This window comes from Oryctolagus cuniculus, chromosome 20 (assembly GCF_051225735.1).
Source record: "Oryctolagus cuniculus isolate XC-2025 breed Fujian yellow rabbit chromosome 20, ASM5122573v1, whole genome shotgun sequence".
NCBI lineage: Eukaryota > Metazoa > Chordata > Mammalia > Lagomorpha > Leporidae > Oryctolagus > Oryctolagus cuniculus.
The window spans coordinates 41,041,813-41,062,622 of record NC_142886.1 but is presented as its reverse complement, the minus strand read 5'-3'; the positions used below and the strand labels follow the sequence as shown (position 1 = coordinate 41,062,622).

At 47.6% G+C, this 20,810-nt stretch overlaps 1 protein-coding gene across 3 annotated transcripts in view; it reads left to right on the top strand.

Annotated features, from left to right (window-relative positions):
• RPS6KA5 (ribosomal protein S6 kinase A5) overlaps positions 1-20,810 on the top strand; it is a 190,056-nt gene that overhangs the window by 12,309 nt on the left and 156,937 nt on the right. The window lies entirely within an intron of this gene.

Below are 20,810 nucleotides of genomic sequence, written 5' to 3'. Positions count from 1 at the left end.
CCTAGGGGCCACCCCTCCATTTCAGACCAGCAGGAGCGTCTGGAGTCCTTCTCGTGTTTTGACTGTCTTCTGACTTCTATACTTTCTCTAACCTGTGGGCCCAGATTGAAGGAAGCTCATGTGATTAGTTTGGGACTGCCTGGATAATTTTTCTGTCATGAGATCAACTTAATTACACATGCCAAATCCCCTTGTCTCGAGAGTGATAGCTCATTTTACTCACTCACTCAGGAGGAGATCATATAAAGGCTGGGATCATCGAGGTCATCCTAGAGTTCTGCTTGGAATTCACAGGTAGTGAGCCAGGGGAGATGCATTTGGGGTGGGGGCGGGGGGGGGACAGAAAAGATAGGATGCCGTTTTAACCAATCAAAGTGAGCTGGAGGTGCCCTTGACATCTTCTGAGGGACGAGTCTGGTAATGGTAACCTAGGCAGTGAAAGCTTATTATGTGCTTTGAGTAGGTGCTTTCGTCAGCTCATTGGATCCACACAACCCCATGCAGTGAGTACTGTTGTTGTTCTTCCAAGTTAGAAGAGGAAACTGAGTCTCAGAGAAGTCAGGGTTGCCCAGGAGATAAGGAGAAGACTTGTTTTGAGGCGGTTGCGGCCCCAAGGCCACTCTAAACCACTGTGCTTTATGTCAGTGGGAGGTACCCGTCTGGAGCTTGGGAAGGAGGTCTCGGGTGCAGATAAGAATCCTGACGTCAGGACTGGTGCTGTAGTGTGGAAGGCTAAGCCTCCTCCTGCAGTGCTGGCATCTCATGTGAGCGCTGGTTCGAATCCTGGCTGCTCCGTTCTGATCCAGCTCCCTGCTAATGCAGCTGGGATAGCAGTAGAAGATGGCCCAAGTCCTTGGGGCCCCTTGCATCCATGTGGGAAACCCGGAAGAAGCTCCTGGCTCCTGGCTCCTGGCTCCTGGCCTAGGCCCAGCCCTGGCTGTTGTGACCATTTAGGGGGTGAACCAGCAGATGGATGATCTCTCCTCTCCTTCTCTCTCTGTCTCTGCTTTTTAAATATAAATAAATCTTTTAAAAAGGATCTTGGCATTGTTGGCAGTGAGCTGGCACTTAAAGCCAAGGTGGCAGGTGAAATCACCTTCAGAGAGGTTGCAGAGTGGAAGGAGAAGGAGAAGACTCAGAACCAAGCCCTGCAAAACTCCAAATGTAAGGAGAAGATAGAAAAGGACTTGAGAAGGATCCAGAGGAGAAACATCCAGAAGGAAAAGTCAGAGAAGACCTGGGAAAGTCATGGTGTTATGGAAACCAAGGGGCGAAGGTGCTTCAGGGGCAGGGTGTGCTTGTATTTGAGTTACCGCCTGGTAGCTTTATCAAGAGCAATTATGGAGGCATGTGGTGGGAGCCGCCAGACTGGAAAGGGTTGAGGAGTGAATGCGAATGAAGACAGCTTTTGAGAGACTTGGTTCTGGGGGGGGCTTAAAGGGAGGGTTTAGCTGAGAGGAATACGGGGGTCAGTTAGAGTTTGTTTATTTTAAAAGATTTATTTATTTGTTTGAAAGTTAGAGTTATATACAGACAGGAGAGGCAAAGAGAGAGAGAGAGAGAGAGAGAGAGAGAGGTCTTCCATCCGCTGGTTCACTTCTCAACTGGCTGCAACGGCCCATTCTATGCTGATCCAAAGCCAGGAGCCAGGAGCTTCTTCCAGGTCTCCTATGCGGGTTTAGGGGCCCAAGGACTTGGGCCATCTTCTACTGCTTTCTCAGGCTATAGCAGAGAGCTGGACTGGAAGTGGAGCAGCTGGGACTCGAACCGGTGCCCATATGGAATGCTGTCACTGCAGGCAGCAGCTTTACCCACTGTGACACAGCGCCAACCCCTATTTATTTATTTTAAGAGATTTTTATTTTATTCATTTGAAAGGCAGAGAGAGAGAGAGAGAGAGAGAGAGAGAGAGGTATCTTCATCTGCTGGTTCACTTCCCAAATGGCCACAATGGCTGGGACTGGGCCAGGCTGAAGCCAAGAGCCAGGAGCTTCTTCCAGGTCTCCCATGTAGGTGCAGGGGCCCAAGTTCTTGGGCATGTTCCACTGCTTTTCCCAGATACATCAGCAGGAAGCTGTATTGAAGTGGTGTAGCTGGGACTTGAACTGGCATTCATATGGGATGCAAGCATTGCAGATGGAGGTTTTACCCACTGCACTACCACACCGGCCCCGGGGAGGGTTTATTTTTTGTTTCCTTGTTTTAGGATGAGTGATGCTAAAACATTCTTAATTTCTTAAATATCACCAGCCTGTATCTATCACAGATTGAGAAATTGAAACTACCTGGGACGATCCTTTAATGCAGCGGTTAAGTGCTGCTTGGGTGCCTGAGTTGTAGCTCCAGCTGTGCTTTGGATTCCAGCTTCCTTCCTGTGTGCACTCTGGGAGGCAGCAGGTGATGGCTCTAGTGGTTGGGTCGCTGTCACCCACATGGGAAGCCTGGGTTGAGCTCTTGGCTCCTGGCTTCTGCCTGGCCCAGCCTCAGCTGTTGCAGGCATCTGGGGAGTGAGCTGGCAGATGGAAGACTGATCTCTGTCTGTCTCTGATGGGATGGTTGCTGATACTAAGATTCCTAGGAAGGGGATGGGAAGGAGTGCACACGGGGTGAGGGGAAGAGCGGCCTCTGACAAGAGAACTTCAGCAGAGAGGAGGGACAGGGACAGTTGCATTTGTGGATGTGGGGACAAGAAGAAATGGCGGTTTTGAGAGCATGAAACTTCTCTGTGAGTGGTGAAGGAAAGAAATTCTTTATTCAAGGAGAGAAAAATAGCTTCATTGTTTTTAGAACTTGCTATTCTGATCTTTATAAAAGAGTTCCTAGCTTCAGGAGGACACGCGGAAAGCTGATAGATGCCCATGCTGCAGATGCAGGAGGGCAGCCCCCGGGAAGGGGCTCCATCTGCGCTCTCTGCAGGGGTCAGATCCCCGAGCATGGGCTCTGGATAATGCCAAAAATTCTTAGTTTTGTCTTTTTGAAGTGTTTTATATTTAGTTCGGTTCTTCTAAGTTAAATTTATTTGGTACACGTTTGGGGGGAAAAGGCTGTTTGTTACTGCTTTGTAAGCATTTGTTTTCTTATTGACTCCGCTTTCACGTTGGCTCAGTCACGTAATTCCAGAAGCAGTTGGATGAGTAAACAGTGCTGTTTTATACACCACAAGTACAGTGAGTCTTCAGGGTGAGTGACCCCGGCAGTAAGAGGAAAGTGGGCAGCGTTGTTTTAAAATACGCAGACATTAGATATAACTTAGTTCTGCCTCCAGCAGAATGCCGTCCAGAGCCCTGGTCTGAGGCCCGACCACAAATCTCCACGGCGTCAGCGTAGCTGACCACCTGGCCGTTGGAAGGAACCCGATGTGCCTGCTGCTTGGCTGAGTTTGGAGCTCTCGTGTGTTCACTGGAGTTAGGCTGATCGGACCCAACAGGCAGCAGCTGAGATTTTAGGCGTCAGAGCAATGTGTGTGCGCTCAGCACTGGGCGGCTGCCCCCTGAACTGAGCTGAGCCGATCAACTGCCGTGGACAGAATTTCCCCGCCTTACAGAAATTAAACTCAAATTACAGAGGGAGTTTCTCTCCTCGGGCAAACAGTTGTTACCTCTCGACTGAAACCAAATTAGTCCGAGAAGCTTATGTTTTGTCATCTTGAGTAAGAAAAGACAAGGTTTTTATAAGGAAAGCTATTTGATGGCCTTATTAGGTTGGTCCCAGTAAGTGAGATTCCGAATACCTGTTCCCCAGTTAGCGTTTGAGAAGCAGATCCAGATATAAAGATGACTGAGTCAGCGTCTGCTGGAGTTGTCCACTTCTTCAGCCACTTCATGTTTTCCTCCCCTTTCCTGGTCCCCACACTCTCCTTCCCAAAATACACTGGAGTATTCTTGTCACGTAAAATAATCCAGCACTGGCGTTTAGCTTAGCACCTAAGGCGCCAGATAAGACACTCACATCCCATATGGGAGATGAACCTGTGTTTGATTCCTGGATTCAGCTTCCTACCAAGAAAACCCTGGCAGGCAGCACTGATGGCTGTCACCCGTGGGAGAGACCGGGCTTGAGTCCCTGGCTTCCAGCTTTGCCCTGACCCAGCCCCTGCCTGTGGACATTTGGGAAGGGAATCAGGGGATGGGAGCTCTCTCTTTGTATGTAAGAAGCTCTCTTGCTCTTTCTCTCTCTCTCTGACCTTCTAAATATTGCCTTCATTCCTTTCCACAAACGTTCTGTTTTTTTTTTTTAAAGATTTAATGTTATTTTTTAAAATTATTATTTTTAAAATTTAGAGTTTCAGAGGGAGAGGGAGAGATCTTCCATCTGCTGGTTCACTCCCCAGGTGGCCTCAAAGATCAGAGCTGGGCCAAACCGAAGCCAGGAGCTTCTTCTGGGTCTCCCATATGGGTGCAGAGACCCGAGCATTTCGGCCACTGCTTTCCCAGGTGCATCAGCAGGGAGCTGGATCGGAAGTGGAGCGGCAAGGACACAAAGCAGTGTCCGTATGGGATGCTGGCATCACAGGTATTGGCTTTACCTGCTAAGCCATGGCGCTGACGCCTCCACTAGCTTCCACTTCAGTTCCTTTGCCTTGGCTGTGCTGTAACATCAGGCATATGCGTCAGTCTCACCGCGCATGTGGGTCTTTCCTTATCCCTCTCCGACTTTCCAGTCAGCCATTCTCACTGGAGTTCCTAACATCCCCTCATTTTCCCAACCCAGTGGGTGGCCCCCATGGGAGTCTGATGTCCCTTCCCAGGAGCAGCCGGGACCCGCGCTGCCAGGCTGCGCTCTGACCCCGGTGCCTGTCGTCCGCCGCCGCCTCCTTCCCACGTCGTCGTCTCTCTGCTCGTCTCAGAAATACCGGTCGTCCAGTGCAGCGCCCGTTTCCTGTAGCTTTGCACTCTCTTCCTGGGAGATGAGCTGGTGTTGCGGCCCGAACGACCGTCCGGATCACCCCCTGATTTCAGCTTAGCTCTTTCCTGAGTTCCTCGTCAGGGCCTTCCAAGAGCCCCCTGAGCAGGACACATTTGGGCAGTCTGCAGAGAGCTCAGAGGTTCAGGTCCGGTGATGCCTCTGCCCTCCACTGTCCGTGTTCTGTTTTGCGGCATCGTCATGCACTCCCACTGGACACACCCTAGACTTCGTCCCTCTCGTCCTCTGTCCCCTCTCAGAGGTGTGAATTACATCTGAGAAGTCTCTGCCACTTCTCGGAGTGTTGGCTCAGTGTCTGCCCTACTGACAATATCCGTGTTGAGCTGCACTCCTCAGGTCTCTGCCCAGCATCCTGCATGTCTTACGTGATTCTCACAGCACACCTGCTGCAATGGTATCGTTTCTGACACTGCTGGTACACAGCCTCACGACCTGTCTTGCTCTGGAGTCCAGCTGTGGCCGTGGCCAACAGTTGTGTGTCAGCTTCAGCTCACTTTAGATCGATGGCATCCAGCTTCAAGCATACATACTGCACAGTGTTCACTGTCTGCTCCAGAACCTTCTACTCTGAGGCCCAGGAGCCTGGTGGAAGCACAAATGCCCATCCCAGCAGCGTAAGGGTGTCAGTGGCCCAGGGCAACCTTAATCATAGTGCATGGGAGCAGATGATAAACGCTGCTCTGTATCCCTCCTGGAGTGGAAACTTTCAGAGGCATTCCATACGTTCCTCAGGAGGTCCGGTCAGATCCGTCGGTAACGCCTCTTTGTATTGGCTTTTCCTCGTTCCCTATTTCAGTTTCCTCAGTTCCTCCTTGCTTCACACTGGGATCACCTTCCAGTTAAACCGCTGCAAGCACAGCCTGGAGTGGGAGATGGGAGTGGCTCAGTCGCTGGGGGAAGTGCAGCACAGGCCCCATTACAGGTGGGAGTGGGTGCTGATAACGCCTGATCTGTGTAACAGCACCTTCAGGGGCTTGGCGTGAGCCTTGAATGGAAAGTGAAGAGCTGGGTTGTGCAGTAGCACTGGGATGTGAGTGGTGTGGGGACAGTGGCAGTTCTTCGCTGGGCTGACTTAGCTTTGAAAACCCTGAAAGCCTCGGGTTAGCCAGTTGTCAACGCAGGGCGCACCGTGAACAGAGGGCCTCCGTGGCATCCTTTGGAAAGGTCCTCACTGATGTGGCCATGAAACTGGTCATGCTGAAAATCAGGCCCAGGATTTAATCGCAAAGGGGGCAGAGCTGTGTGCCTTCTGTGCTGGGTTTGTATCCTGGGTTAGCACTGGCCCCAGAACCACTCTGAGTGAGATTTGGAGGCAGAAGTGAAGTAGTGCCATGTTTCTCCTACACAGAGATGTTGGTGATGGCACTGGTGCAGCGGCAGCTCCCACCGTTGTTGCCAGTCTGCTGTGTCCCACCGTCGGCGTGCAGCAGTGGCCAGGCCTGCCACGCTGTCATCCCCTGTTGGGTCCCCTCGCTCAGCTCCTGGACCTCCTGGGCCGTGCGTGCAGCTTTTCAGCAGGTTCTCTGCGTCACCCAAGTGGGAGATGTGCAGTGGGGATTGTCAGACAGGGGCTCTTTGTCCTCTGGGTTCCTGGGACTCCAGTTTATCCTTGCTCCTCTGGCTTCATCGCCTACTTTCCTTTCTAACTACCTGCTCTGTTGTGTGTGGGCTCAGCTCCAGGTGCAGAGGCAATCATTTAAATAGACTACTTAACCAGTCCCCACGCCCATGTGGGCCAAAGCCTTATGTGAGTTCCTTTTTGTACATCTTTGGTAGTGGCTCTGCCTCGGCTGTGCACCCCTGACAGGTGTTCAGGGCCCCAGTTAGTACCCAGAATGGAAGGAGCAGGGCCTGGAGATCTCAGAAGTGAACATCTGGGTAGAACCTCAACCTGAGAATATTTTTAAAAAATGTGTTTTATGGGGCTGGCGCTTTGGCATAGTGGGTAAAACCACCAGCTGCAGTTCCAGCCTCCCGTATGGGCGCTAGTTCGAGTCCTGGCTGCTCCACTTATGATCCAGCTTTTACTGATGTGCCTGGGAAAGCAGTGAAGATGGCCCAAATCCCTAGGCCCCTGCACCCATGTGGGAGCCCTGGAAGAAGCTCCTGGCTCCTGGCTTTGGATCGGCCCAGTCTGGCCATTGTGGCCATTTGGGGAGTGAACCAGCAGATGGAAGATCAATCTCTGTCTCTTTTTACTCTGCCTTTCAAAAAAGTAAATCTTTAAAAATGTTTTTTATTTATTTAATTTAAAGGCAGAAAGAAGGTGAGAATGAAAAGGAGAAAGCGTGTTCTTTTCCATCCACTGGTTTCCTCCCCAAGTACCCACAATGGCTGGGGCTGGGCTAGGCTAAAATCAGGAACTGGAATTCCATCCAGATCTCCCACATGGGTGACAGGGACCCAAGTACTTGAGCCATCACCTGCTGCCTCCCAAGGTGTGCATTAGTGGGAAGCTGGATCAGAAGTAAAACAGACTCAAACCCAGTCATTATGGTAGGACATGCAGGGCTCTCAAGCACTGTGTTAACTGCTGTGCCAGACCCTTTTCCCAAACCTGAGGGAAAGAAAAGGTATTGGATGGAGCCAGGGTGGCAGAATACTGAGACTGGACAGGGGAGAAATATTAAACTTACATTTATTTTATTAACATGGGAGCACTATTCATATATATATCTCAGTGTCTAAAATCCTAGTAACCTGTTCTTTTTTTTTTTTTTTTTTGACAGGCAGAGTGGACAGTGAGAGAGACAGAGAGAAAGGTCTTCCTTTACTGTTGGTTCACCCTCCAATGGCTGCCGCGGCTGGTGCACTGCATCCGGCGCACCGCGCTGATCCGAAGCCAGGAGCCAGGTGCTTCTCCTGGTCTCCCATGCGGGTGCAGGACCCAAGCACTTGGGCCATCCTCCACTGCACTCCCTGGCCACAGCAGAGAGCTGGCCTGGAAGAGGGGCAACCGGGACAGAATCTGGCGCCCCGACCGGGACTAGAACCCAGTGTGCCGGCACCGCAGGCGGAGGATTAGCCTAGTGAGCCGCGGCGCCGGCCATAACCCGTTCTTGATATGTTGCTGGGATGGCTTTTTGAAGCTTGGACGTGAATATGACATACAGTAAATTAGAGAAATATGCCAGAACTGCTTGGGCAGAGTCCTGAGGTTGGAAGTCTCAGAGAAGAGACGATTGGACTGGGTTATTATATAAGAGGGGGCACACTGTCTGACCGTGATCCTTAGGAGAGGCCGATGAGAGCCTTCCATCACCAAGGTCGTAAAGAGTGCGTGGTGACGGGACACGGGCTGGAGCTGGCGGGAGATGCTTCAGCGGTCCCAGGGATCCCAGGCTGCCCTGCTGCCCCTCTGTGTTGTTTCACTCCGCTGACCTGCAGGTGGTGGGTGCGCGTGCTCACTCCCTTGCCAGTGTGTTCCCCTCCTTCCCCTGCATCCTGCTGTCGGGGGGTGCGCTCCACCCTGGTCTCTTAGGGAAAAGTGTGGGTCCTTTTTCTTCTGTTTCTTTTCTGAGTTCAATCAACTCTCGCTTCTTCCTTTTTTGTTTGTTGGCTCATTTCTGTTCCTAGTTTCTCTGCTTTGGGATTTTTTTTTCGTATCTTAAATGCTTACTTGGAGATTTTGTAATTCAGCGTGGCGTGTTGTGTGTGTGTCCTGTTACTGTTTGTTCGGCGCTCTGGGGTTTCATCAGCTGGAATGCTCTGATGAGCACTTTCCGACGGAGATGAAGCTTTTGTGTTTACCGTTTTGGGGTCTGGGCTCCTCTCCTGGTTGGAGCCTTCCGCGGCCCCCTCTGCAGTTTCTCTTGGGGGTGGTGTTGGGGGAGGGGAGGGATTGTTGTGTCTGTTCTGTCGGATCCTTCATTTTACCCCCCTGTCGTCTTATTAACCTCACTGCCCCTTTCCCAGGGTGCCCACCCTTCTCTGTCTGCCTCACCCTCCAACGCTGTGCTTCAGCCTGTTTGCAGCCCTGGCTGCTGCGTGTGTTTTGGCTTTAACTGTTGGGTCCATTCTGGGGATGCTTTGCCTTGCTGTGAGTCCTCGTGGCCCTGCACTCGTTGTCAGCGTCTCATGAGCTTCCCCTGCCTGTCCCCAGGCCTTGAGCCTGGCTGTGGTGGGTGCCATGTTGGAATCTGGTCTGTTTCTAGTGTTCCATCTCCTGGCACTGCTGAAGGCATGCTGTGGGTCAGTGTGGTTTTATCTGTTCCTTTGTTGGTTTGTGGTCTGTTTCCTTTCCTAAGGGTGAGCGGGGAGAGTTGAAGTCGGGCGGCCTTCCTGTTCCCACCGCCGGGAGGCGCTGTGCTCCTCCAGGCTTGCTCAGATTCCCCTCTCTCTGCCCTGATCATTGCAGCTCCACGCTCAGACACTTGCTGCTTCTTCCATTTGTTATTTACACTTTGCTTGTCTCGCCGTCCCCACAAGTCTGCAGAGGTCTCTAAACCAGCAATGCGTTTTTCCTTTTTGTGATAACATAGTAGGTAGGTACCCACTCAATGGATTAATTGACGTAAAGCAGCTTAGAGACACAGGCAGTTGATGAATGTCACTTCCCCATCAGCCGTGAATAATGTGAATATTCTTGGAGCAAATCGATCTTCAGTCTTAAAAGGAGACAAATACATAGAAAATTTGAATAATAGGTCTTTTAATATAATACTGAAGTTAAGGTAATAGGATTGCCACTTTCCCCATATAATTTATAATGTTAATTAATCTTTAAAAATTACCATGACATTCATATACCTCTTTTCCTATATCGTTGAGCAGGTTTCTTCTTCTTCTTCTTCTTCTTTTTTTTTTGAGATTTATTTGAAAGAGTGACAGAGAGCAAGAGAGAGAGGGCAAGAGAGATCTTCCATCCTCTGGTTCACTCCCCAAATGGCCACAACAGCCAGGTCTGGACCAGTCTGAAACTAGGAGCCTGGAACTCCATCCGGGTCTTCCACATGGGTGACAGGGGCCCAAGTACTTGGGCTGTCTTGTGCTTCCTTCTCAGGCACTTTAGCATGGAGCTGGATTGGAAGTGAAGCAGCCAAGACACAAACGAGTCCCTGACATGGGTTGCAGCTGTTGCAAGTAGGGACAGGCCACGGTGCCTCACCAGCAGCCCTGCCTGACCAATGTAGGCTCTGGAATCTGAAATCGTTCCTTGCCCTTCCTTCTTTCCTTTCTTTTCTCTTTCCTTCCTTAATATATGTGAGAAGGTTCAGTAAAATTACTGCTTTTAGGTGGATCATTTCAATGGATAAGTGACTTTCTACCCCTTTGCTGTACAAAAGGTATTTTATGTGTCACATGGCTAAAATTCCACATTATTTGGAGACCAGGAATGGAGTTCAAGGCTCTTGGCTTTGGCCTGGCCCAGACCTGTCTGTTGCAGCCATTTGGGGAGTGAACCAATGGATGAATCTCTCTCTCTCTGTATGTGTGTGCCTCTCCCTCTGTCTCTGTTGCTCTCCTTTCAAATAAAAAAATCTTTATTTCAAAAGATGCTGTTCAGAATGCCCTATTGAAAGATACTGTTGGGGCTGGTGCTGTGGTGCTAGCAACCCATATGGGCACCAGTTCTAGTCCCAGCTGCTCCACTTCCAATCCAGCTCTCTGCTGTGGCCTGGGAAAGCAGTGGAGGATGGCCTGGGTCCTTGGGCCCCTGCACCCACATGGGAGACTTGGAAGAACTCCTGGCTCCTGGCTTCGGATTGGCACAGCTCCTGCTGTTGCGGCCGTTTGGGGAGTGAACCAATAGACGGAAGACTTCTCTCTCTGTCTCTCCCTCTGTCTGTGTCTCTACCTCTCAAATAAATAAATAAAATCTTAAAAAAAGTTACTGTTGTCAGCAGCAGATGTGTGTCAGCATTGTTTCTCATTGATGTACAGGTTAGAGGGGAAATTAGTATGCAGATTTGATCAGAAATTTTGATAGTTTTGTTTTCTGTATTCTGAAATTAATTAGGAAAAAAGCAAAAAGGGAACAGAAACAAGCGACTGATAACTTGTTGGCCATAATGTGTAGACATTCTTTTCAATAATTTTTAATTTGCAAGGTAATTTTTAGTTTCACTCTTGCATAATTGTTTAACTGTCCCATCATACTTGTTTATTTTGACTATATTTTTGCCCGTACAAAAGAAATGCTAATTAAGTGGCATGGAACTAGAATCATAGTTTCTTTGGAAACATTTTAATGCTAGATAGATATTATCCCTGGGAATACATTTTGATCCTGCTATTTTTAGAGGAGTCATCTGTAAGTCATTCAAAAGATTGAGAACAAAGCACTCTGATCTTTTGAGGCAGGGCGTGAAATTTACAGTGCTATCGCTTGGCTATGATAACAGTGACCATGTAATTCAGGCAGGTGCTTTACCTGAGCGTTCTCATGGAGTGTTCAGCCGTCCTATGTAAAGTGTGTGTGTCTCTCTCTCTGTGTTACAGAAGATGAAACCAAGGTTGAGGACTTTGCTCAAGCTCACACAACTTCCAAGTGGCAAACTTGGACTTCAGAAACTGCTCCGAGCCAACACTTCCTCCATGACTAGTTTTTCGCCCACCAGAACAGATCATACCTTTAATTATTTATTATCAGTTAGTTTGTCACTATCCATTTTCAAATGGCAAAAGTGGTGAGGAGGGAGGGAGGTAAGCCAAAGAAGAGAGAAGCTAATATTTTTGTGTCTTTAGGAATTGCCTGTTACTTGATTTTAAGGGATCAATTAAAAAAATGTGGGGGTGGGTGTTTGGCTCAGTGGCTTGGGTTGCTGCTTGGAATGCTCACATCACACGTTGGCTGCTCCGCTCCTGCTGCATCTTCCTGCTGGCCTGTGCCCTGGGAGGCAGAAGTGATGGCTTAAGTACTTGAGTCCCTTTCACCCTTGTCCTCCAGAAAATTCTGGGTTCCTGGCCCAACCCTGACAGCTGCAGGTGTTTGGGGCGTGAACCAGCAGATGGGAGATGTCTCTCTCTCTTTCTGTATTTACCTTTCAAATAAAATGAAATTAGATAAAAATAAAACAAAAGCATAAATACTTTCTAATTTGTGTAGACAGTAAACAGGCACAAATCTACCAACTAGTGTTACCTAATCTTACTATTTGTGAGGATTAGTTCATGTCCATTTTTCAAAAAAGAAAGCATTACTAGTTTAGTTGAAACCCCTTTCTCTTTCTTTCCAGAAGTAGTCATTATTCTGAATTTAGTTTTTTTTAAAATCTCTCTTATGTTTTAATGCTTTTACAATATAGGTATATATCCTTAAACCATAGTCCCTAATAATGTTTTGTATGGCCTTCTCTTTACGTGTCTGCCACCGTATTGTTCTCACATTATTAAACACGTACCCAGCCTTACAGTCCATGTTGTTTTTACATAGCCCTCCTTGCCAACATTGTGAGAATTGTCATGTGGACATCTGTAGCTCTTATTCACTTATTTTCACTGCTCTACAGTATCCCGTTGTGTGAGTAGACTGTAATTTCTCTATCTGTCATCCTCCTGATGGAGAGTTAGATCCTCACTTTTTCATGGTTATGCACTGATGTTGGCTAGGGCATTGTCTATGTCCCCTTTTACATTGTTTGAGAGTTTATGGAATGGTGCTGCCGCTGTGGCGCAGTGAGTTAAAGCCCTGGCCTAAAGCACCTGCATCCCATGTAGGCGCCGGTTCTAGTCCCAGCTGCTGCTCTTCTGATCCAGCTCTCTGCTGTGGCCTGGGAAAGCAGTGGAGGATGGCCCAAGTCTTTGGGCCGCTGCACCCATGTGGGAGACCTGGGGGAAGCTCTTGGATCCTGGCTTCGGATCGGACCAGCTCCAGCCATTGCGGCCATCTGGGGAGTGAGCCAGTGGATGGAAGGCCTCTCTCTCTGTCTCTACATCTCTCTGTAACTCTGTCTTTCAAAAATAAATCTTTTTAAAAAAAGTTTATGGTATGAGTCTGGGAATACAGTTACTGAGTTGTGGGTGTGAGTCTCTTCAGCTTTGCTCTGTATTGCCGAATGGTAACCAGTTCATATCATCACCAACAGGACACAGGAGTTCCTTTTACTTTATTGTCAACTCTTGGTATTATCAGACTTTTAAACTCCTAGTGGTTTGGTGGAAGTAGAGCAGTTTCCCTTTGTGAATGGCCATTTCCCTGAGCACGGCTAGGTTTGCTGCCTGGATTCCTCTGTTGTGGAGTTACCTATTTATGTCATTTGCTCCCTTTCTTAGAGTTATTGGATTGCTTGTCTTTGAAAGGAGTTCATGATGCTACACACAGCAGAGATACGTGTTCCTGAGCTGATCCACGTTGTTGCCTGTGGGTACATCTTACTCATTATCATGCTTTAAAGCCATATTTATTCATTCTGCTGTCAGTGGACATTTGAGTTGGTTTGTTTTTTCCTACTGAACACCGTATTGCTGTGAACGTTCCTCTGGTGCAGCTCTCCTGATGTATCTGTGTGTGTGCTGGTGTGTGTGTATTTATGTGTGTATGTGTTACCTGCTTCTCTGGAAGTCAGATACTTCAGTGGTTGGGAGGAATATACATCTTCAGCTGTACTGAATGATAATGAATTTTTTTCTCAAAATAGTTGTTAATTTATATCCTTACAGCAGTGTATAAGTAATTTGTTCTTCATTCTGCTTGACAATGTTTATTGTCAGCTTAAGAAAAAATCTTTGCCAGTCTGATAGGTGTGAATCTTAACTCTGACCTTGTGATTTTGAATTTTTATTTCCCTGATTCCTAATGCAGTTGGACATTTTCTGTATGTTATCGGCCGTTTAGGTTTGTTTTTGTGAAGTGCTGGTGTCTTTTGACTGTTTCCTAATTGAGATGTTGTTGTTGTTTATCTATAGGAATTCTTTACACATTCTGGATTGTAACCCTTTGTCGACTTGGAAGTCCTGGCTTTTCTTGACAGTTCTCAGTTTCCCTGCACATCTGCTGTGCCTTTTCTGTGACATGAGCGTGTCTTTGCACCAGCTCAGATCTGCAGGACCCATGCTGTCAGCCAGCTGAAGCCTCCCCTGGTGGCCCACTCTCCTCCACATTCTTACAGCACCACATACATTTTGGGGTGTTGCACATTCTGTTTGGTGTTACGGGTTTTTTTTGTTGATTATGTCTATTCTAATAAGAGGGTAAGGTTTTGGGAAGGATCTTTTTTTAAAAAAAAGATTTATTTATTTATTTGAAAGGCAGGGCAGAGAGAGAGTGAGTGAGCTTCCATCCCCTGGTTGACTCCCCAAACAAATGGCAATAGTGGCCGGTGCTGGGCCAGGCTGAAGCCAGAAGACAGGAGCTTCTTCTGGGTCTCCTGTGTGGGGGCAGGGGCCCAAGCACTTGGGCCGTCCTCCACTGCTTTCCCAGGCACATTAGCAAGGAACTGGATTGGAAGTGGAGCAGCCGGGACTTGAACTGGTGCCCACATGATATGCTGTTACTGCAAGCAGGGGCTTAATCTTCTACACCACCATGCCAGCCCCCAAGGAACTGTATCTTCGTGGTCATTTCCCAGTGTGTATCGCAGTAACTGCATGATTTCAGCTGCAAGGAAGAGAAAACTCAGTCAACTACAATGGCTTAACTAAATAGGATTAAAAAAAAAAAAAAAAAAACCTTACATTACAGGCATCTTGATTCAGGGAGCCCATGTCCTTAGGAATCCAGGCTCTTTCCTTCTGCCTTGACAACCTTAGGGTGTTTTGGCTTTTGTCCTCTGTCTTCTATGTTCAGACAGGAATTTGCGGGACTGAAGAAAACACTTCTTGTTCTTGAGGTGTCTGCTTTGTATCTGGGATTTGAAGTCCTGTGCAGCAGACTTTGTGTGTGCTTAGTTTGGGGCCACATGGTGTCATATGGCCAGCATTTGTAGGGCAGGCTATGAAATGGAATGTTTGGCTTGCTAACCTCTAGACAAGGGAGAAAGTGGTTGGGAATGGAGTTAAGTAGGCCAACCGATAGTGTCTGCCACAGAAGGTTCTCAGTATTCTTTGAATTATTTTCACTTTTTAATCAAAATAATCCACAGAGGTACTTAGTCCAGTCGTACCATGGGGCTCAGACCAAGAGAAAAACACAATTGTCAGTCCTCAGCCTCGCCTACTGTTGCATTCCCAGTTTTCACTTTCTTCTAATATTGTCTCCCATTCTTTAGTCTCATTTTAAAGGTCTTGAGTCACGAATTTTGGATCTCCTCTATTCCTTTGCCATCTGCTTAATGGAACTGCGTTACAGTTTTGATTGAATCCATAGTCAGTCATTAATGGTTATATAAATTCTCTATGCTGAGCCAGATATTCTGTTTTTGTTTCCTTCCTTGTTTGATTTTCCTCCTTAAGCTCTCTGCAGTGTTTTCATTCGCTTAGTTTCCTTGAGTCTCTAGATGTTTCCACCTGCTTTAACAGCTCTGTGAAATAGTTTTCGGTCTGACACTCCACAGATCCCGTAACTCGTGAACTGTACCTCTTCTCGCGAGGACGTCTTCTGGGGCCATCTGGTCCCTCTTCCCTCAGCATCGGTCGATGTCTCAGCTGCTGCACGGTCGTCACCATGGGCTTCCTCTCATGCTCTTCCTTATTCCTGTTTCCTGGGTCCAGGGGCTTTCCCTTTTTTTGTATCTGTGGAGCATCCTCTAAGTAAATTATTGAGAAAATGCAGTAGAGATTAATTTTTTCCAAGTATTAAAATATCTTCCTTATGTCTATACTTTTGTCATAATTGGCTTGGTATAACATTCTAGGTTGAGTTGTCTGTCACTTGGGGTTGTGAAGGCTTTGTCCCACTGTGCTCCGGCTTCTGTTGACGATGCTGTTGGGGGAGCTGAAGCGCTCTGACTCCCACTGCTTTGTATTGCCTTTGAAAAGACTCAGGAAGGTTTTAGGATCTTTTTCTTATCTCTGGCTTGGAGTTTTGGAATTTCACGTGTATATAGCTTGAGGCACTTATTTTGAAATTCATTATAGTGAGTCCTGAGTATATCCCTCTAAGCGCTTCTGTTCTGGGGATATTTGAGTTATATATCTGATAATTTCTTCCTTTTCGTTTTCTGTTCAGAGTGCTGTTAGATACTGGCTACACAGGAGCATTTTGTAATTTTTCTTTTTCCTCTCGGATTTTACTGTCCAGACCTTTAATATTCCAGCCCCTCCTCCCCAATTTGAACATTTCAGAGAGTTCTCTTCCTTCTTTATTTCTTTTTACTCTGTTTCTATTTTATGGATGAAATATGTTCCCTGCAGGCTGCTGATTAGCTATGCTTTCTGTGGGGCTTTATTTCCCTTGGACCCTGGGCTGCCTGGATTCCTTCCCCCTGTTGATCGTGGTGGCTCGCGGGTCTGACCGGTGAGCTTTGGCTCTTCCTGGGGGGACACTTGCCTTGCTGGCTGGAGCCGCCCCTGTAGAGTGTCTCGCTGGAGCTCCAAGTGTCAGCCTCAGTAAGTCCTTTCCCAGCAAAGAAGCCTTCAGATTTCCCCCTGGGGACTGCTGGCCTGGCCCTGTGCTTCCTGGAGCTAGGAGGGAATGTGCAGACGTCTACCTAATTCTGTGTTTTCCAACAGTCCTCCTCCTCATCCCTGCCCCTCGTGTGCCGGTTGAGCCCCAGATCTGATCCTTTCTCCTGGGGTTGTTCACCCTGTGTGTCACGCATGTGCTGGGTGACCCCCAGATGTGATCCTTTCTCCTGGGGTTGTTCATCCTGTGTGTCAAGCGTGTGCCGGGTGACCCCCAGATCTGATCCTTTCTCCTGGGGTTGTTCATCCTGTGTGTCACACATGTGCTGGGTGACCCCCAGATCTGATCCTTTCTCCTGGGGTTGTTCATCCTGTGTGTCACGTGTGTGCCGGGTGACCCCCAGATCTGATCCTTTCTCCTGGGGTTGTTCATCCTGTGTGTCACGTGTGTGGGCATCTGGGGGACATCTCCTTAAACGGTTTTCGGACATTTGCTGTGTCTTTTCTTCAACTCCTTCCTCCTGGCCTTCTGCCCTCTGAGTCCTGAGCTATTCTGGGGTCCCCGGCTGACTCATCTTGCTCATGTGAACAGCTCCCCCTGCAGGCACTTTGACTTGAACCCTTTCTTCTCGCTTGGCCACTTAGTACTCTCACATGTTTTCTCTTCTCTTGCAGCGTGGCTTAGGGTTAGTGCTGTCGTCATAGGTTATTTATTAAACATGTTTCTGTTTCTTGTCTACCTTGTTTGGAAGTATAGAACGGTCTTTATGACCGGAAGTCAGTTACATGACTACTTTCAGTGCATGACGGCCACAGTTAACATACATTGTGCACAGTTAATGTACGTCGTGCACTGACAGCATATCTGACACCATTCTAAGCTGCGCACCTTCATTATCTTATGTAATCCATATAACATCTAGTTTATGCCAGGCTTTGACTTTCCAAAAACATTTAAGTATTTTAACTCTTTATCCCCACAACAAACGCTAAAGGGTCTGTCATTTTAAAAGTGGTATGGAGGCCGGTGCTGCGGCTCACTAGGCTAATCCTCCGCCTGCAGCGCCGGCACACCAGGTTCTAGTCCCGGTCGGGGTGCCAGATTCTGTCCCGGTTGCCGCTCTTCCAGGCCAGCTCTCTGCTGTGGCCCGGGAGTGCAGTGGAGGATGGCCCAAGTACTTGGGCCCTGCACCCCATGGGAGACCAGGATAAGTACCTGGCTCCTGCCTTCGGATCAGCGCGGTGCACCGGCCGCAGGGCACCGGCTGCGGCGGCCATTGGAGGGTGAACCAACAGCAAAGGAAGACCTTTCTCTCTCTCTCTCACTGTCTACTCTGCCTGTCAAAAAAAAAAAAAAACAAAAAAAACAAAAAAAAACAAAAAAAACAAAACAAAACAAACAAACAAACAAAAAAACAAACCGGTATGGAGGCACGGAGAGTTTAAGTAACTTGTCTGAGAATGGATAGCTAAGGAGTGGCACCTGGATTCTATCCTGTGTCGAGATCCCAAGCCTGTCTGTCCCAGATAGCTCCACACAGCGCCTGAGTGGAATTAGAACTCGCTGGACATTTGTATGATATTTTAAAGTATGCTTGGAGTTTTAATTTTTGAGTAAATGATATCTGGATAGGCTGTTTGCTTAGCAATTGTGCCTACTTGCTGTTCTTTTCTGTGTTAAATCTTAATACCAGTTTTCCTTCAGTTATTTTCAGGGTCAATAATATCATAAATAAGGACAGTTTAGTAAAGCAAAAAAACACTTTTTAAAAACTGGTGTGTTTTTCATGCTCCTTTTAAAAGCTGTGGAAGATGCAAACAATAATAAAGTCAATAATGGGAAAGCAGAATTAAATTTTTAATGTCATTCCCCATGAGGAGTCTATGGGTGTTCAATTTTTTATTATTCCAATGTTTCTTTAAAATTCCCATTTACAAGCACACAACAAAGAAAGAATTGAAAAAAATTGCATTTTTCATTGTAATATGAGCCAGATATTATACTTTAAAACCTGCCTTTTAAGCTGCTGTAGGTGTAGCTCAAATTAAGAGTGACTTGAACCTATATATAGATTAACTTCTTTATGTAAATATATATAAATTGATACATCATGTATATGTTACTTTGTCCTTTTTGTTAAAGTCAAGCCTAACTTTCTTTATAAGGGTGTTATAGTTGCCATCATCTTCTATAATTTCAAGTTTGCTTTGGAGATAGTTAATTTTTTTTCTCCAAGAACTTTAATTAGTCTTCATTATTTGAGTGAAATGTGTGCATTTGACACTTCTTACTGCATGTCATTTGAATTTCATTAGAACTGAGCTATTTTGCATATTGAGGTGCTACAGTTTTTTATGCCAAGCAGCACATTTGCTTATTGAGGTTACCAGTGTTTTCGGGGTATTTTAGGTTTCAGATGCAGCATATGGTGGGGATTGCTGGTTCTCTGGCACAGGCTAGGGCTCTGTGTGGTTGGGTGGTTCTGACTGAAGACGCTGAGCAGAGGTCACATGTGAGGCTTCAGAGCCATTGCGTTTACCGGTCAGTGTCACTCCTTTCAAAGCTTTTGTCTCCGTTGCGTCAGCCGCTGGCAGGACCCAGCTGTCGGCTTCTCTTTGCTCTCGGGTCTTACAGTGGGTAGACGTGGAGTAGAGGCCTAGCACTGCACGTGGAGAATGAGTGAGAAATAGCCTTACCTTAAGCACTGAAATTCGGGGGTAGTAGGTTCCTGCATGGCATGACTGTGAATGACAGAAAGGATTTTGGATGTTCCCAGCACAAAGGCATGGTAAATGTCTGAGGGGCTACATATGCCATTCTCCTGCGCTGGTCATTGCATACTATATTCCTGTGTTGAAATGCCACACTGTGCCCCGTAAATATGAGCAGTCATATATGTCAATTAAATTATATGTCAATTAAAAATAATATATTAAAAATGAAAAAAAAAACTTTTTGTGTGGGAAGGAACTGTGTGAAACTTCTCAGGGGCCAGTTCTATGGTACAGTGAGTAAGGCCGCTGCCTGCAGCCCTGCCATCCCATATGGGCACTGGTTCGAGTCCTGGCTGCTCCACTTCTGATCCAGCTCCCTGCTATGGCCTGGGAAAGCAGTAGAAGATGGCCCACCTCCTTGGGCCTCCACACTCGCATAGGAGACCCAGAAGAAGTTCCTGACTCCTGCCTTCTGATCAGCACAACTCCTTCTGGGGAGTGAACCAGTGGATGGAAGACCTCTCTCTCTCTCTCTCTCTCTCTCTCTCTGCCTCTCTGCCTCTGTATCTCTGTAACTCTGCCTTTCAAATAAACAAATAAATCTTTACCAAAAAAAGAAAGAAAAAGGAAAGAAACTTCTCAGACTGTGGAGCTGCAGAGAAATATTTGTTTAAGAGAAAGAGGATGGTGGTGTTTGGTTCTGCACTGCAGGTGTGGTTGGAGAGTTTAAACCTTTGAACACCTCTAAGAGACTTCCAGGCCAACCTGGAAGCTCCCAACTTGCCTGGAGGTTTTTTGTTGTTGTTGTTTGTTTGTTTGTTTTTTGCTGTTTTGTCAAAGTGACACTTAAACAGTGAGCAAGGACAGATGTTCTAGATCTGGAGCATAATGACAGACACCTGACTGCAGACCGGCGTGGATTCCCTTCCCCCAACTTAATGTCAACAGGTGCACATGAAACCATGCGTATTGCATGCCTTCAGCACTGCTGAGAGAGGGGGAGCAGCATAATCTTTAGATTACGTATTAGCGGGGAAGGAAAAGCAGTGCCAAATTCCACAGGGCTCCACTGCCCAATCCTGATATAGGGTGGGGAAGGAGAGCCTTAGAAGATTCTATAAAAAATCCCCCAAACTTGGGCAAAACACTGGCAGTTATCACACTCAGAAAGAGAAACTGTCTTCAGTGCATGTCAAAATGCTGAACCTTGACCTGGGCCTTGTGAATTCACAGATTTGGCCAAGAAAAAGGGCTTGGGGGCCAGTGTGTGGCACAGCAGGTTAGGCCGCCACCTGCGACTCCAGCATCCCATATGGGTGCCGGTTTGAGTCCCAGCTGCTCCACTTCTGATCCAGCTCCCTGTAATGCACCGGGAAAGCAGTGGAGGATGGCCCAAATGCTTGGGCCCCTGTGCCCACATGGGAGACCCTGAGGGTGTTCCGGGCTCCTGGCTTTGGCCTGGCACAGCCCCAGCCATTGTGGACAACTGAAGAGTAAATCAGCTGATGGAAGATCTCCAACTCTCCCCTCCCCTTAACCCTGCCTTTCCAATAAATAAAAAATAAGCCTTTCAAAAAAGAAAAAAGGAGAAGGACTTGGAAGGCAGCTGGACTGGAAGTGGCAGCCTCCAGGATTCGTTGCTTCCAGCGGGGAGTCGTGTGAACAGGGAGTGGCTGGGCGTCTTGCTGACCAGTGAGGAGAAAGACAAGGAGAAAACGACCTGCTTCTCC